Source organism: Rutidosis leptorrhynchoides, chromosome 2 (genome assembly GCF_046630445.1).
Source record: "Rutidosis leptorrhynchoides isolate AG116_Rl617_1_P2 chromosome 2, CSIRO_AGI_Rlap_v1, whole genome shotgun sequence".
NCBI classification, from domain to species: Eukaryota; Viridiplantae; Streptophyta; class Magnoliopsida; order Asterales; family Asteraceae; genus Rutidosis; species Rutidosis leptorrhynchoides.
Window position 1 is genome coordinate 365,265,001 of NC_092334.1, and position 13,266 is coordinate 365,278,266.

At 36.5% G+C, this 13,266-nt stretch overlaps 1 non-coding gene across 1 annotated transcript; it reads right to left on the reverse strand.

Annotated features, from left to right (window-relative positions):
* Positions 1 to 22: 22 nt before the first annotated feature.
* LOC139895190 (small nucleolar RNA R71) lies at positions 23 to 129 on the reverse strand. Its single transcript, XR_011775653.1, has one exon. It is a non-coding gene; the product is annotated as a small nucleolar RNA R71 (small nucleolar RNA).
* Between the last annotated feature and the right edge of the window lie 13,137 nt (positions 130 to 13,266).

The window sequence follows — 13,266 nt, forward strand, 5'->3', positions numbered from 1 at the left end:
CTTTCCGACATCTAAAGCCGTGAGACTTCAAGGAGAAATTGTTACATTCACACAAAAGCCAAATGAAACTTTATATGAGGCGTGGACAAGATTTGGAAAGTTGTTGAGAGGATGTCCTCAACATGGTTTAGACACTTATCAAATAGTACAAATATTCTACCAAGGATGTGACATTACTACACGAAAAGACATCGACATAGCAGCTGGTGGTTCCATTATGATAACACAGCCTCCCACTCACATGAGTGACATCAAGAAAAAGACATCTTTAGATCATCTAAAGCGGCTAGAGCCGATTCTAGCCATGACTTTGATTCCATTTCCACAAAGTTAGATGCTTTCGAGAGACGGATGGAAAAGATGACTAAAGATATTCACGCAATACGAATTAGTTGTGAGCAGTGTGGAGGACCACACTTGACAAAAGATTGTCTCAGTATTGAACAAACAATGGAACAAAGAGAGAATGTTTCATACATGAACCAAAGGCCTGGAAATAATTATCAGAATAATTATCAACCGCCAAGACCAAACTACAATCAAAATCAGAATTATAACCGAAATGTTCCATACAACAACCAACAAGGTCCTAGCAATCAACAAGTATCTAACAATACTTACAACCAGCAAAGACCTATTTTTCCAAATAAACTACCACAAACCCATGATAAAAAGCCAAATTTAGAAGATATGATGTCGAAGCTAGTTGAATCTCAAACGTAGTTTTTCACATCTCAGAAACAAACTAATGAACAAAATGCTCAAGCATTTAGAAATCAACAAGCTTCAATCTAAAATCTGGAATAAGAAGTAAGTAACCTAGCAAGGTTGATAGGTGAAAGAAAACCACGGAGTCTACCTAGCGATACAAATGCTAACCCCCAAAATAAAACAGCTAAAGCCATTACCACGAGATGTGGTATTACACTTAAATCACCTGAAATACCTGTAATTTTTAATGACTCTATTCCTACTACACAGGAACCACAGCCTGATCAAGAGAAGGAAAAAGAACTGGTAGTTGAAAAGGTTAATGAAGATAACACAGTTAAGGCGAAACCTTATGTTAAACCATACCAACCACCACTTCCTTAGCCGAGTAAAATGAGAAAAGAAAGACTTGAAGCCGAGCAATCCAAATTCTTGGATATGTTTAAACAAATAAATGTCAATCTTCCTTTCATTGATGTGATTTCAGGAATGCCAAGATATGCTAAATTCCCGAAAGATCTAATCACAAATAGAAAGAAAATGGAAGAACTCTCGGCTGTTACTATGAATGCTAATTGTTCTGCAGTGCTGTTGAATAAACTACCAAAAAAATTATCAGATCCAGGAAGTTTCACAATTCCATGTTTTCTGGGTAGTCTTAGTTCAATAGAAGCATTGGCAGACTTAGGTGCTAGTATAAATTTAATGTCGTATTCACTATACGCTAAACTAGACCTTGGAGAATTGAAACCAACAAGAATAAACATACAACTAGCCGATCGATCAGTAAAATATCCTAGAGGGATAATGGAAAACATGCTAGTTAAAGTTGGTACTTTAGTATTTCCAGTAGACTTTGTTATTCTGGACATGAAAGAAGATTCGAGTTCCTCTCATATTAGGAAGACCATTCTTAAACACAGCTAAAGCAATAATAGATGTGTTTGGTAAGAAACTGACCCTAAGTATAGAGGACGAGAGTGTTACCTTTTCTGCTGATAGAGCCATGCAACAACCGCAATCTGCAGATGATACATATTATTATATTCAAACTATAGATGCACATGCAGAATTGTTACAAGAATTTCCAGAATTACAAGGAACAGGAGAATGTTCTTTAGGAGAAGGAACTGAACCAATTGATGAAGCTGAAATGTTAGCTGCACTTATGGCTAATGATTACGAACCAACAACAGAAGAAATTTAAATGTTAAAAGAGGAAGACAGATATCAATACAAATCATCGATAGAAGAACCACCGATATTAGAGTTAATGCCACTTCCAAACCATTTGGAATACGCTTATTTACATAGTGAATCCGAATTACCTGTAATAATATCGTCTTCTCTTACTGAAAATGAAAAATCTCAACTCATTTCTGTGCTAAAAGCTTATAAACCAGCTATTGCATGGAATATTCATGACATTAAAGGCATAAGTCCTTCGTATTGCACACATAAAATCCTTATAGAAGAAGGTCATAAAACATATGTGCAACGCCAATGAAGACTAAATCCTAATATGCAAGATGTTGTTAAGAAAGAAATTATTAAACTGCTAGACGCAGGTTTAATTTATCCAATCTCTGATAGTCCATGGGTAAGCCCAGTTCAATGTGTGCCTAAGAAGGGAGGCATGACTGTCATCACAAATGAAAAAAATGAGCTTATTCCTACTAGGACTGTAACAGGATGGCGTGTTTGTATTGATTATAGAAAATTAATTGATGCCACCAGAAAAGATCACTTTCCCTTACCTTTCATTGATCAAATGTTGGAAAGGTTAGCTGGGAACAGTTACTATTGTTTTCTTGACGGTTTCTACGGATACTTTCAAATTCCAATCGCACCCGAGGACCAAGAGAAAACAACATTCACATTCCCTTATGGTACTTTTGCTTACAAATGCATGCCATTTGGACTATGCAACGCCCCTGAAACCTTTCAAAGGTGCATGATGGCGATTTTTCACGATATGATAGAAGAATGCATGGAAGTTTTCATGGATGACTTTTCAGTCTTCGGTGATACTTTTGAAACATGTCTAGTTAATCTTGAAAGAATGCTTATTAGATGAGAGCAATCAAATCTAGTTCTTAATTGGGAAAAATGTCATTTCATGGTTAAAGAAGGCATCGTTCTTGGTCATAAAATTTCAAAGGAAGAAATTGAAGTGGATAGAGCTAAAGTATATGTAATTTCTAAACTTCCACATCCCACCAATGTTAGAGGAGTTAGGAGTTTTCTAGGGCATGCCGATTTTTACCGACGTTTCATAAAAGATTTTTCTAAAATTGCCACTCCTATGAATAAACTCCTAGAAAAGGATGCTCCATTCATCTTTTCAGATTAATGCATCAAATCTTTTAATATTCTTAAAGAAAAACTCACTAATGCACCGATCATGATAACTCCAAATTGGAATCTACCATTTGAACTCATGTGCGATGCAAGTGATTTTGCAATGGGAGCCGTTTTAGGTCAAAGGATTGAAAAACGATTTTAACCTATCTATTACGCTAGTAAGACGTTACAAAGAGCATAAACGAATTACACAACTACTGAAAAAGAACTCCTTGCTATTGTCTTTGCTTTTGACAAATTTCGTTCATATCTCGTTCTAGCTAAAACGGTGGTCTATACCGACCATTCTGCTCTTAGATACCTATTTTCAAAACAAGTTGCCAAACCAAGATTAATCCGTTGGATCTTACTCTTACAAGAGTTCGATATTGAGATCCGAGACAAAAAGGGAGCAGAAAATCTCGCCGCTGATCATCTTTCTCGTCTTGAAAATCCTGAATTGGAAGTTATAAATGAATCAGCCATACAAGACAACTTTCCTGATGAATATCTTTTGAAGATCGATTATAATGAAATTCCATGGTTTGCAGACTATGCAAACTACTTAGTATGTGGATTCCTTGAAAAAGGGTTGTCATACCAAAAACGAAAGAAATTCTTTAGTGATATAAAACACTATTTCTGGGAAGATCCACATTTATTTAAAAGTTGTCCCGATGGAATAATATGCCAATGCGTATTCGGAGATGAAGCTAGTCAAATCTTAAACCATTGTCACACATGACCAACAGGAGGTCATTATGGGCCTCAACTCACAGCAACAAAAGTCTACGATGCTGAATTTTATTGGCCTACAATTTTCAAAGACGCACACCTTCTTTGTAAATCCTATGATGCATCTCAAAGGGCCGGAAAAATAAGTCAACGTGATGAAATGCCACAAAATGTCATTCAAGTATGTGAAGTATTTGACATTTGGGGTATTGACTTTATGGGTCCATTTTCAGAATATCAAAATAATCTCTACATTCTCGTTGCCATTGATTATGTATCTAAATGGGCGGAAGCACAAGCTCTCCCAACTAACGATGCACGAGTTCTAGTCAACTTCTTAAAACGTCTTTTTGCTAGGTTCGGAACACCAAAAACTTTAATAAGTGACCGGGGTACTCATTTTTGTAATAATAAACTTGAGAAAGTTCTCAAAATATATGGAGTAACTCATAAAATCTCAACCGCTTATCATCCACAAACAAGTGGACAAGTTGAAAATACTAACCGAGCTTTAAAACGTATTCTAGAAAAAACTGTAGGATCAAATCCGAAGGAATGGTCCATGAAATTGGAGGATGTACTCTGGGCTTTTAGAACAGCCTACAAAACTCCAATGGGCACCACACCTTTTAAACTTGTTTACGGAAAAGCATGTCACCTTCCAGTAGAAATTGAGCACAAAGCATTTTGGGCTTTGAAGACATGTAATCTTGATTTGCATGAAGCTGGACGTCTACGGTTAAGTCAACTAAACGAATTAGAAGAATTAAGACATGATGCATATGAAAATTCGTTAATCTATAAGGAAAGAACGAAGAAATGGCATGATAAAAGAATCAGAAGTTCAAAAGAATTTAAGGAAGGAGACCGAGTTCTTATTTTCAATTCACGATTCAAACTATTTCCTGGAAAATTGAAATCAAGATGGTCTGGACCATTTATAGTCAAAAGAGTTTTCCCATATGGAACAATAGAATTGATAAATTCAAATGGGATTGAATTTAAAGTTAATGGTCATAGAGTTAAACACTATATTCATGGTCCGAGGGAAGTTGACAATGAAGTCAATCATAATTTCACCACCCAAGAAAACCCTCAGAATGAAAACATAAATATGTTTTTAACGACGTATGAAAAACCAAAAGTGGAAGATGGGGAGGCTTCAAATTGGAGTGATGAAGAAGAATTTCTATATAAACCTCCCATTCCAAGAAACGAAGAAAAATGTGAACAAGAAGTTCAAGTAGAAGTGAAAGAACCAAGAAAAGATCACCTGTAAAAGGTTAACAAACCAACTCTACTTACTAAAGTAGGAGACCCAGGTGAAATTATCATTTCTTGCTTGCTTAATGATAGTGCTATGTAAAATGGGCTTGTAGATTTAGGAGCGAGTGCGAATGTTATGCCTCTTTCTTTATACAAAAGATTAGGTGTGGGTAAATTAAGACCAACCATGATAGGTGTTCAATTATTTGATCAAACCATTAAACACCCGGTTGGAATAGCTAATAATTTACTTGTTAAAGTGGGAAGTTTGACCTTTGTTGCAAACTTCATAGTTACTAATATGGAGGAAGATCTTGATATTCCTCTAATTTTAGGTCACCCATTTTTAGCAACCACCGAGGCATTCTTTGATGTAGAATGACACTTAGGGATGGTGATAAATCGGTCACCTTTGTGAATCGAAAGTTTCAATTTCCACTATCCAAAACTGTTGAACCAATAAAAACGCCTAAGTGTGGGGAAGATGAAGAAACTCCTAATGATGACCCGATAACAAAAAACCCCGTTATTGATACGAAATTAGATGAACCCGTTTTTAACAGTTCAACGAAGAAACTTTATAAACAGATTCAAGATGCTAGGATTAAGGGGAACTTTAAGTTATGTAACCGATTAGTATCCAATTTGTCGCCTAAAGAAAAGGCGATGTTAATTGAATTTATGAATGTTACAGAGGAAATCAACAAATGGCTTGAAGCAAAAGTCAGAGATATGCAAGTTGTTGATGTTCCAATTGAAGTTAATAATGAAGTTAATCACAATTTCGACACCACAGCTAACTAAGTGTGGGGAGATTCAAATGTTTTAAAGGATAATATTATGCTGTCTAGGGTTAGATTTTCTGTTTTTGTGTAGTTCTCGAGAATGGAATCCGAATGGTCTTTCCCTAGCAGACCCTAAAGAACTAGTCTTCTCCCTCCATTCTGAATTTTTATTTCTTTTAGGTTTTACGAGATGAAGAATTCCTTTGATCTGACCCATGGTCTACTATTACACACTATGATTACTAAACGTAATAATAACACTTTCCCGAGTGAACTTGTATCATTCATAAGAGGAAAAATGGACGAAGTAAGGAAAGAACTCAGGAAAGATCATCATAAGACATATTTTGGTAAAGGAAAATCAAAATCCGCAACAAAAAGAAGAGCACGACACCTTGAAAGATGTCATAAATGCGGAAAATGGTCGCACGAAGGGAAATGTTCGAACAATCAAACACATTCCAATACCGAGTTCGTTACTTTATGCAGAGAAGGACCGTTCATATGTTTAGAAGAAAAGTTATTGAAGAATCTAGGTTACGCTTATGTAGCTATGGAAAACCAAATCGAACGACTCTCCTATGAGTCAACTAAAGCAGGTCTCTGATAATTCTATCTCACAGGTGAGTATGTACAGTTTTTATTTGTTTTTATTGCTTTTAACCTTTTGATAATAAACGCTGAATCGTTCGCTATAAAGTATTAAATTGATATTTGTTGGTCCCTTGATAACAACAGGAGTATTGTAGAGGGGGGGGGGGGGTGAATACAATTTCTTTTAATTAACTTAACAGTTAAACACGATTAGTATTCAAGCATGTAAATTAAATAGAGTCACAGGTAATTTTCAACGGTTATTCTTTATTGATTGAATCACAAAGAATCACAACTATCCTTGGCAGAATGATAGTTGGTTGATACAGATTACCTAGAATATAGCTAAGAGGTAAACTAAAAGCTATTACACGTTTTTGACTCTAAATAAATAAACCCACACCACTAGTTGTTACAATAGTGGATACAACAATTTATAGTAGTCCTATTAACCGTGTAATGGTTCTATTGTCCACTGGTACATAGGATGTCTGTACTTGTGGGGACAACTGTGTTGATAATGAATATTGTCTATTATTTGTGGCATGTGGTTTTAGACTTATTAATGTAATAGGTTATTTACTTATTATTGTATTAGTTAGTTTAACCATGGTAATTGTTATTTACCACTATTGTAACTAAAGGAGGTTGCTAGTATATAAAGCAACCTCCCACCCATTTTATCTTTAGTTGAGTTATTTCCCATTTCACCTCTTTGCAAGTATTTCTCTCTCAACCTTATCACCATAATACTTGTTCTTAACAACTAAACCCACTTACACTTACTAAACTGATCGACCTTAGCAAGAATTGGGGCTAACAATTGGTATCAGAGCGGGTCTAAGCTCTTTTTGATGTGTTTGTGCTCTATTTCGATTTAGGTACCTAAATAACTCAACTCATCTTGTTATTTTTGTTGGTTTAATACTTGTTTCTTAACATACTAGTTGATAAACCACTTAAACTACTTGATTTTGTGCTTAAAATTGAACCTATATACATGCATATAACCCACAGTTTGAAGTTAAAATTTGTGTGTATTTATATGTACTTGAACTCTATGTTTGAATCTTGAAGTTAACTTAATAAAACCCACTGATTCGTTCAACCCATTAACCCGTTAAACTCACTGATTAAAGGCTTTAGAACATAAAAAAGTGCTAAAAACAACCTGAATAAACTTAGTTTAGTGTGTTTTCATTCGAAATTAAATGCTCGAAAACCTGGAAATCGTCTAGTTAGCTGCTCGAAAACCAACCTCTGTGACAAATTGCTGCTCGAAAATTTGAGTTTGTGCCACTTTTGCCCTAAAACCTTATGATTTTGGCTCCAAGTTTGACTTAGTTTTGGCTCCATAATTTTGTCCCTTGGATAATACCCACCGAAAATTAATTATTTTGTGGATATTACCCACCGAAAGGCATCTTTGACCTTGTTGTGTCACAAAAAGTACAAGGGACAAAAGGATTAAAGTACAGAAAAGCTGACTGTCCTGTGCTCGAAAAATTGGACCAAAAACTCTGCCCGAAAACTTACTGCTCGAAAATATTGACTTTGAACTTGTATGTGTTTAACTGCTCAAAAACATAGTGCTCGAAAACTTAGTTAAAAGGGTGCTCGAAAACCTGATTAAAATCATCTGCTCGAAATTTACTGCTCGAAATCTATCTGCTCGAAAATCTCTCTGCTCGAAAACCTGTTTGAAACCACATGCTCGAAAACTTGTTTGAAAGAGCATCTGCTCGAAAAACTTTACACGAGAAACTCCTGCTCGAAAACCATTACACGAATACACCTTGCCCGAAAACCTCATGCTTGAAACCCTTTTAAAATTCGGAAAAAAAAGAGTAAAAAGGCGGGAAAACGTGAGTAAAATTTAAATTTTTCCTTGGATTAAAAAGCTCATTTTTACGCGAGATTTAAATTTTCTCGACAGAATACTTTTCGGCCCCGAAAATCACCCAAAAACGCACAATTTTGAACGAAATTTCACGAATTTTTTTCAAAAATTTCAAAATTTTTTCTCAACCTCCCAAACACTCATACGTTCATTTCTCAAAAGTTTACGACATAAATTTTTGTCGATAAATTTTGGAGGTAAATTCATATCTGCCACTTAACGGACACTTAACGGAAAAGTTAACGAAAACCAACGAAACCTCATTTTCAAAATTTGATTCATGTGAATCATATTTTGAGGGGGAGAAAAGTGATATTTCTTAAGTTTATTTGTTGTTTCGTGGTTTGCTCGTAAACCTTGTCTGTCTTAACCCTTTTGTTGAACACTCGTCCTGTTAACATGGCAAATCGTGATGATCACGTGTCCTCTAATGTTGAGGAAGAGGTACAATTATACACTGATATTACTCATGAATATTACAACTCTGTGCATAATAATTATGTGCTTATATCTGATGTATTGCAAACATGTCCTGAAACACCTCTTGATCAAAATGATACAATTGCATGTAGCTCTGCTTGTCATACCCCACTCCCACCTGTCCAAATGAAACTGCCCATTAAACCTGAATCTGTGCCTTTTAATTATGAATGTGTGTTTCCTATACTACCTGATATGTATGTAGACAACTTTGCTAAGATGAATAGAGACCTTAGATCATTTGCTAGTCAAATTAGCGAACGGAAAAATGAGAACTCTAGGTTGAAATCTGAATTGGAAATGAAAGTGTCAAATCATACTTATTTGAAACTAAAACAAGATCTAGCTGACAAAGTAACTGAATTAAGAGAGCTAGAAAGTAGTGTGAAACCCCTACGGATAGAAAGGACAGATTTTAAACTGAGGAATGCAGTTCTCACAGAAAAAGTTAACAACGCTGAAAAAGAACTTAAGAAGCTTAATGATTCTAAGAAACTTTTCCTAGAGACTGTAGAACAGAACACTAGAAAGCTTTTGAGTGACCTGGCTAAGAAGACTTCTGAATGCTCTAAGTTAGTTACAGAAAACTTAGACTTGAAAACCCAACTAAGTTTACTTGAAGAAAAACTTTACAGAACTGACCAAGCTAAAGTAGTCTTAGATGGCCACATTTCTAAACAAGATCTGTTCTTGAATCGACCCAAAAACTCCTACCAAAAACACCAGGGGTTAGGGTTTGAAAATCCTCAAATACAGTCCAAGATCTCCAAAGCCGAACCTTGTTTATATGATGGTAGATACATTAAGATAGGTTTGCCAGAGAGACTCACTTTTGCCAATGAAAGTGAGATTGAGGAGAGAATAGCCAATCGATCAAAAAAATGAAACGTGAAGTGTCGTTAACTTATGACAGAATAAATGAAAATTACATGAGAAAAGATGGTTCATATCATAACACACCTCTCGATTTATTCAATGATTTTGAAAGTTTGAATGCTCAAAATAGTTCTAAAAGGCGTATAATCTATTTACCAACGTTGGTTTTAGAAAGATACATCATCAGTCTGGAGGATGAACTTGATCAAAACAAAATCAAATATTTTGACAACGAACTCAAATTTCAAATGATCATTAAGGCTTTACAACACCAAAACTCTGTCATTGAATCTCAAAACAACAAACTGGTCTCCAATGTTCATAAACTTGAAAATCAAATTGCAAATCAAGTTGTTAATTTTTGTGAATTGATTTCAAAGAACACTGAATCACGGGACTCCAACCCAAAATCCGTGAATGACACCATCAATTGTGAAGGTCTAGCATAAGAACTCAAAGACTTTAGTGATTCTTTTTTGACCAAATTTGACATTGTTGAACGCAGGTTAGAATCATCTAGGTCCAAATCTCTAGATCACTTCTTAGAATCTCAACCCAAGATTCCAGAAGTTAAGGTAGAACCACAACCCCAGAAAGAACCTATCTCTTTAGGAGCTCAGGATGTTGAGGCTGACCTTACTCAATTTGTTGATAAGCTAGAACGAGAAAACATAGATCTTCAGGTTAAATGTGAGACCTACAAGAAAACTCTAGCAACAATTGAGAAGATGCCTGTAGTTCCCAAAGTAGAACCCACTTATGATTTTAAAGACTCTGTAGTAGTTTCTGTTGATGACCTTGTCTTAGAAATTCAGGAGTTAAAAGCTCATGTGAATCTACTTAAGGAAGAGAATGAGATCTTGCATGACCAATGTGATTCACTGGAAAGTATGGACTTCGTGACCAAGACCATATATTCAAAACCTGGTTTTTACAAGATCTGTCCTGGTACTGAGACCATATTGACCTCCACTACCACTCCAAAATCAAACGTGTTAGTTGGTTCCCAAGGTACTAAGTCTGAGTTGTCCAATGCTTCAACGTCTACACCCAAGACTAAGAAAAAGCAGGTGACTTTTTCCAAGACCAATCCCAAACCCATAGTGTATCAATCCTCAATGTACTCAAAGACTACTGTACGTAAAACACCAAAGACCTTGGAGGCTCCAAAATCAAAAGACAATGGTCCTCCTAAATCTACACAGACACCGAGGAAAACCCCCATGAAACCAAAAGTTCACCTGGATACTCCACCCAAAAGGTTCTCTAACCCCAAACCAAAAGAACGAGGTTCTCCAAAGTCAATGGTGACTCTGAGAAAAACATCCTCGAAACCAAACGAACCCAATGTTACTCAACCCAAACCAAAAGAACCTAAAGTTGCCCTACCCGTAACATCCAATTTCCCAAGCAAAAAGATTTACTCCGGTTACCAGACCAAGTTCAACCATCCATTTCTGGAAACAACTTATGGGAAAAATAGGGAAATTACGGGGCTTCGCGATCAATATGGTTGGCTTCCACACAAACCCATGAAGCCATCCATAGGTCCGAGAAATATCCCGTGCACCAAAATTGGCCTTGTTTCTAAACACTCAAAGAATAATTCTTCTAAACAAGTGTCAAATAAGAAGTGGACAACCAAACCATTTTCAACACCAAGATCCACTTCTTCTTCAAAACCAATTAAGTACTCTTCGCCTGAGTTACTTAAACTTAAGTTGAGATCCGTTTCTCTGGCTATGTTAAAAGATTTTCAACCATCCTTGATTCCACAAAATCAACTTTCTAAAGATACGCCGTGTATCAGACCCAAGTGGAATTCAATGTCCATAAGTCAGATCGACAATGCCTATAAATGGTATTCTAAATTGACTTTCAAAAATTGATTTGACTTCAAAATGGTTCTTGGACACAATGGTTCAAGACCCGGACTTAACCCGCTGACACCAGAATGTACACTCAGGCATGACCCACTCACAACCTCAGATGACCTGATGTGTTGCTTGAACCTTTCTTTCCTCCAACCTCGTCCAATCCCCGCCCGAATCCATATCATTTGGTTAGCCTACTTCAGTAGTTGTAGGCGAATCACCATCCGTTGAAAACGACTCATCTGAGTTTCTTCTCCTGGATGAACTTGACAACTGCATGTGTCTAGGGGGAGCAATGCATATTCCTAGGGGGAGTAATGCATGTGCCTAGGGGGAGCAATGAGACCCGCAATGAAATGACGGTTATCAAAATCTGAAACATCAAATTTTTTTTAGGGGGAGAAGGGGGGAATGTGGGTTCCCATATAGATCATGATGGTTCCCATAATAGATCTGTATGGGACTCGCACTTCATAGAAGGTTTTCATCAAAATCTTATACGGTGTATGCACACATTTCAGTGTATGCTCAGAGTCTCAAATGTCTCTCTTTCTTTCTTTCTCTTAAAAACATTTCAATGGAGAAACGTCAAATTTTTTTAGGGGGAGAAGGGGGAAATGAAGGTTCCCATAGAGATCATGATGGTTCCCATAATAGATCTCTATGGGACCCACAAACCAAAGAAGTTCCTAGGAATGATGGTTCTCATAATAGATCTCTAAGGGACTCGCAAATCAAAGAAGGTTTTCACCCAAACCTTATATGGTGTATGCACACATTTCAGTGTATGCCCCACGTCTCAAATGCCCTCCACTCTTTCTCTTAAAAATATCTCAGTGGAGAAATGTCAAAATTTTTTTAGGGGGAGAAGGAGGGAATGATGGTTCCCATAATAGATCTCTATGGGACCCACACTGCAAAGAAGGATTTTACCCAAACCTTATATGGTGTATGCTCATATATCCGTGTATACCCAACGCCTCAATTGTCTTCCACTCTTTCTCTTAGAAACATTTTAATGGAAACGTCAACTTTTTTTTAGGGGGAGAAGGAGGGAATGTGGGTTCCCATATAGATCATGATGGTTCCCATAATAGATCTGTATGGGAACCGCACTGCAAAGAAGGTTTTATCCAAATGGACCCGCAACGAAGATTTTCACCAAAACCTTATATGACCCGCGTCTCAACTGCCTTACAACCTTTATCACCAAAACCTATATTTTCTGTGTAGCAAATTGTCAAAATATGTTTTAATTCCAAATAAGTCATATTTTGAGGGGGAGAAAAAGACCAAGTAAATAAAGGTTTTATCAAAACATGACACGTCATATATTGAGGGGGAGGGTAAAAAGATTAAAACCAACATGAGTTCTATCCAAAATGGCTTCTACATACTTCTGTGTAGAACCCGTATCTCAATGTGGTGTCAAACACACTTCAAGGTGGTGTTAAACATTAAAATGGCTTTTGCACAAATAACAGTGTAAAACCCGTATTTTCACACATAACTCTCCCAAGAAACCAAAGCTAAAATGTGCAACTATCAAGGGGGAGTTTAAAGATTCAAATGTCAGTAATGACGAAGGATGTGTCCTGGTGACTGCCTCAAGAGGATGTGTCTAGATGACTTCCTCAACCACAACAGTCACCAAATGATGGAGGATGTGTCCTAGTGACTGCCTCAAGAGGATGTGTCTAGA